Raw genomic sequence first — 6,248 nt, forward strand, 5'->3', positions numbered from 1 at the left:
TTAATTGTTAAGAATAATAGTTCATGGGCTTTGTATAGGGAAGATAGGCAAAAATTAGTAATAAAATAAGGCCTCCTCTATGATTCTTCCTGAAGTTGATTTTAAAGTACTAGAATTATTTCTGCCAAAAATGTAAATGCTAGTAATTTGACTGCCAAATATGTGTACGGAGATTGTACAAACATATGCACTAGTTTGATGTAAAGCCAGTTGTGAATGCAACATTTCTAAAGTGGAGTTTCTAATGCATTTTTATATTTTAATGGTTTATTTTAAATTTAGGCCTATTTTTTTAAGGATTTTATTTATTTTTCTACACTTAAACAAAAAGGAATCAGAGGGACACACATGCAAAAATAAAGAGAGGGAGTGAGCGTTAAACATTCAATATTGAATAAAGAAATATAAAGGGATAGAAGGAGATGATGGATAGAGACGACACACAAAGGGGTAGGAAGAAGTTGGTGGTGGGCTGATGTAAAAGTGTAAGTCAAGGATATGTGCCACTCACATGAGTTGGGGGCGGGATACATTCTTTTGAAACTAAATGGCTGTGTGCTGCCTTCTATATGGTAGTAGGTACTGTATAGTTTAGGGAAAAGAGTGGTCCCTTTTAGAAGGCAGGCCCGCCAGAGAGGGGTAAACAGCCATGTGTAGCAATAAAAGGCGGTTTCCGGGCAATTGGAATCCCCCTGCTGTAGATCCCTATAGGCATACATTAAACTCATTTGCATTTTATGCACAATCAACTGCAGAAGGTAATCCACAATCAGATAGCAGTTGAAATCAATTGTGCAAGTTTTGTGATCTTGAATAGAACATTAAAGCTCAGGGGTGTATCTAGGAGTCCGAGCACCCCTGGCAAAGGAAGGAACTAGCGCCCCCTCATTTTGTAAATATGGACAGCGTGGTCTGAAAAATGGGCGTGTTCTTGTGGGGAAGGGACGTTGCCATTCAATAGTTTCACACTACACAGTAGTGTCTCTTACTTACCTTATGCCGCATACTAGTGTCCCTTATTCAAATTACACCACACAGTAGTGTCTCTTAATTACCTTATGCTGCATACTAGTATCCCTTATTCATATTACACCACACAGTAGTGTCTCTACACCTTACACCACATACTGTAGTAATGTCTCTTATTCACATTACAACACACAGTAGTACCCCTTTTACACGCTATTCTACACACAGTGTATGTACCCGATAATAGGCAGTTTATATGGCATCACAGATTAGTACATACCACCTAGAGAGGGGAATAAATCCCCCTAGGAGTAAACAGTAGTCATTGAGGAGGAGGGGTATAATATATACATGGGGAGGAAAAAATCCTTCAGCCAGAAATAGCAATCGGTAAGGAGGTAGGAGGTGGTGGTGTATAACTACATCGTGGGAAATAACGCCCCTCAGGAGGGAGCAGCAGTTGATGGAGGAGGAGGGGAGGGGGTGTAGCACATACATGGGGATAAACCCCCACAACCCCCCCCCCCCCCCCCCCCCCCCCGGAGGAAGCAGTAGTCAATGAGAAGGGGGGCGATAGAGGGTATAGTACATACATGGGGAGGAGTGGTCTGTTGGTCCTTGGGGGGGGGGGGTATAATCCATATAGAGTGAACAATAGAGCAGTGTAGCCTGGCAAGATAGTTAGATGCACTACTGCAGACACCCAGCTCTGCTATCCTATCACATCATGGCCCAGGGCCCGTACCTGGAAGCTGCCTTCTTTCTCAGCGGCCCCAGCTGTGTCCTCCTGCAGTCTCCAGTCTACCTGTACGATGGGCGGAGCCAGAGACACGCTTAGCCATACCCCTATGAGCCGGGCATCAGATATCGGCGAGCTGCGGTGCCCAGAGGCCTCTGGGAAATGTAGTTCTTCGATGAGCAGGCTGCTCTAGTACCGAGCTGAACGCCCGGTTCAGACTACAGCTCCCATGATGCCCCAGTACATTGATAGGAGAGAGGAAATCTGAAAGTAGTTCTGTTTGAACTACTATGTGATTCTATCCCTTGGCTGCGGGTGGCACCGGCGAGTGGCGCCCCTTCCTCAGCCGGTGCCCCTGGCAAGTGCCATCCTGGCCAAGGGGTAGATACGCCCCTGTTAAAGCTTAATGATAGGTCAATGTTTTGCTAATCAGCACAGCATAAAGTCCAGATAAATAAAATGTATATTTTGTGCTTTAACAATTGTATGTTCATTGACTGATGAATACCTATTTCTTCTCTGAGACTTTTAATAGGATAGATTATTTAACAATATATCCAGTGAATTTGGTTAAAAGGCATAAGTAATAAGGCAGCCAGTTAGAAGCATGTAGCTTTAAGCAGCAGACCTCTATCATAATCAGTAAATATTTTGTACCAAGGGGCTAGCGCTTGCAGGAGATTTATTTATATAACGCACACATATTCCGCAACGCTTTACAGAGAATATTTGGCCATTCACATCCGTCCCTGCCCCAGTGGAGCTTACAATCTATATTCCTTACCACATGCTCTCACACATACACTAGGGGTAATTTTGTTGGGAGCCAATTAACCTACCAGTATATTTTTGGAGTTATGTCTGTTGACAGGCCTATGTGTGTGTGCAGCTAGGTCAGCCTCTGATGCTTTTATGAGTCCATGCCCTTACTGTAAGTGGCCTGTGTTTGTGCTCCCTTTCCCAGTTCCAGCTCTCTAAGCACAGGGAATCATAATTGTAAGATGCAACCAGCCCTGCATTTGGACACAAGCTTGTTTTTGTTATTTGTGCATATACATAGTATGGTAATGTGTAATGTACACAAAAGGAAAATGCATAAATTCAACTCTACAAGAACTCAAATGTTCTTTTAGTAAAAGGTGCAGGAGGCATATATGAGAATATAAATGATCTTAAGCAGGGGTGAGTGACAAAAAACGTATCTGCCTGCATGCACTGACTGGGACCGCGTGAACAGCAACTAAAAAGGTAAGTGACAAGTCTCCCCTCCTCCCTCTACGGCGCCCTGCCCCTGGTATGAGTGCCCTGGAGCTATACATTGTGGCAGCAGTCAGTGTCTGTAGCAATGGGGTGGGGCGATGTGGCACAATGCGAGTCAAAAGTATGCTCGATGAGGCCTTCTTCCACTGGCAGGACACCTCACAGTCACCACTTTACTGTACCTGCTGGCAGTGACAGCTGTGAGGCTATGGATGACCTGTCAGGGCATATAAACAAATGACAACAGTCACTAAGTGCAACTACAAATTAAACGTGTGTGTGTATGTATATTAATTGTGTGTGTGTATTATAAGGGCACGGTCGAGCCCTTATATTAAGGCTGAATAGAAAAGAACTGAAATCTCCATAGAGAAGGGGGGGGCAGTGTGTTTAAGGGGATACACCTCAAAACCTATTGGAGGTACCGGGCTGAAATTTGGCACGGACGGGTAGAACTGTCGCTCGCTGCTACGTGCAAAATTTCAGGGCAAAAACATAAAAAATGAGGATTTGTCCTGTATTGGCTATTTGCTCGGCAGTTGCAGTTTCGGCCTCCTCCCCAGCGGATCAGAGATCCTCCACTATTCTGTTGAGTTTGGACGCCGAGAAGGCCTTTGACAAAATTTTGTGGGAATATTTGTTCCTTGTCCTGGACTCCAGGGAATTTGGGACGTCGTTTATAAACATAATCAAATATCTTTATTTGAATCCGCGTACTAGGTTACTTGTCAATGGCCTTCTCGGTAATACAATATATATGTGTAGAGGTACAAGACAGGGGTGTCCGCTCTCACCCCTCTTATTTAATCTAGCACTTGACCCGTTGATTCGTGCTCTTCAGAGTTGGTCGCTGTTGCGCTGCGCTTTCATTGGAGATTACGAATTAAAGCTCATGGCTTTTGCAGATGACCTTCTCCTTTTTATATCAAACCTGGAAATTAGTCTGACCCCGTTATTTGAAAAATTTGAACAATTTGGCCATATTTCTGGATTTACAATCAACTTTACCAAATCTGCGGCATTAGCTTTGGGTAATAGACCTTTTAGACCTAGAGACAATTTAGGTGGCTTGAGGTGGGCGTCAGCTAGTATACCTTATTTGGGTATACAATTACCCCAATATATTTATAATTTATACTCTTTGAACATTACTTTGATAATGAATAAAATATTTACGGAAATGGAAAGCTGGCAGCATTTTCAGCTTTCATACCTAGGAAGGGCCAATTTAATAAAAATCATAATCTTTCCTAAATTGCTGTACCCTCTACAGGTCCTCCCGTTGCTTCTCACTTTAACTGATATTAAAAAGATAGATGCTGCATTTCGGAAATTCATTGGAATAATAAAAAACCAAAGCTTAATTTGAAAATTCTTCAACGCACTAAGGAAGAGGGAGGAATTAACTTTCCCCATACTTTCCTTTATAATCAAGCTGCAATCTGTAGATACATACAAGACTGGATTCTACATAGAAATCATTTTGCTCACTATGATTTAGAGAGACAGTTCCTACCTGGTTTGGACTTGGTCTACTTTTTACATATGCCCAAACATGATATACCATCATCTTTGCTTGATAACCCACTCCTGATGTCAGCTTGGTCAACATGGCATTCGATACGTAACAAATTTAAACTCCATGATTCTTATTCACTACATCTCCCTCTGCTGGGAAACAATGACTTTCAGAACGGGTCTGCAGCACACCCCTTCCGAAGGTGGGATTCACTGGGCCTCCGCACAGTCAGACAGATCACTAATTCTTCGCTTAAGCGTCCCTTAACATATGAACAAGCACAGGCACAATACGATTTTCTTCAGTCTAGTAATTTGTCCTTTTTACAGGCACAACATTATACCAGTAAAATCTTATCCTTTTTATCTCCCTTGGATTGGGATAATAAGCTAGATGCTGCCTTTTTGTCCACTGGCGATCCGTATAAAACTATATCACTTTTCTACAGCCTATTAAGAGTTCCTTACTTTACGGGAACATTCTCCACGGGTATCACTAAGTGGCAGGCCTGCTTTCCAAATCTAACGGAAGCTAATATTTTACGCACTTTACAATATTCCCACCGCACATTGACAGCTACAACCTATAGAGAAATGTTTTATAGGCTATTTTATAGGGGATATCTTTCTCCTACACGTTGTCATCTTATCGGTATCGCAACCTCCTCTGCATGTCCAAAATGTGCCCAATTAGAAGCATCTTTGGATCACTGTTTATGGGATTGTAGGATCATTAAGAAATTTTGGATGGAAGTGAAGCAATATGTGCTTGCGGACCTAATTAATTATCTTCCATTAACACCAGAGTGGGCAGTGTTGGGATATATTCCAGGAATAACTAGAGTTTCTAAGGGATGTAGAAAACTGTTATTAATTATCTCGGCTGTAGCTAAAAAAATTATCCTGCAACAATGGATTGCTCCTACCCCTCCTTCATTAAATATGTTCAAAGAGAAACTATTCTATATCTTCAAAATGGATTGGGTCGACTCTCAATAAGGAAAAGAAAACAGAACAGTTCTTAATTTGGGAGAGCTTTATTGATGCTTTAAATCCTGAGATTAAAAAACAAATACAACAATGTTTCAAATCAACACACTGGTACGAAACTAGACTGCTCCTACAAGATCCCCCAATAAATAACACCTAAAAATAAAAGTGATCAAGGAGGACAGGGCAGAGAGAAACTGAGCTCGGGAGTGCATGGCTCATATCCCCCTTCCCATCGTATCCCCTCTTTCTTTTCTTTCCCTTTTCTTTCCTCTTCCTCCCCCTACTACCCGTTTCCTATCTTACTTTATATTATTTTTATTATGGTTGAAGTAACTACAATCATTTCTTGATTATTTTTCTATGGAATGGTAAAATGAGAAAATTGTGGTGAAGTCATTTTTTCAAAACCACAAATTATTTGTATTTATGTTATGACTGACATACCTTTGTGATATATTTTTGTGTATCATGATTCATTTGATGACTTCAATAAACACATTTTTTAAAAAAAAAAAAAAGAGGATTTGGGAGTAATCTAAAGCTCCAACTGTCACTTTTTTCTGACAACCTCAATTAGGACCACTGCTGTTCTCTATAGGGGATTTTTGGGAAGGCATAATCAGGGTAGGGGGCGAATTTAGACTTTGGGTTTGTTTTATTAGGTACTGTAGCTATTGTTCCAGAATAGGGCCTTATGGGGTTCAGGTAATTGAGAAAGTTACAGTTTTAAACTAATACCTCACAAATCCGCCATTATACAGATAGGAAG

The sequence above is a fragment of the Taudactylus pleione genome, unplaced genomic scaffold (assembly GCF_031769625.1).
Source record: "Taudactylus pleione unplaced genomic scaffold, aTauple2 ptg000214l, whole genome shotgun sequence".
Taxonomy (NCBI): domain Eukaryota; kingdom Metazoa; phylum Chordata; class Amphibia; order Anura; family Myobatrachidae; genus Taudactylus; species Taudactylus pleione.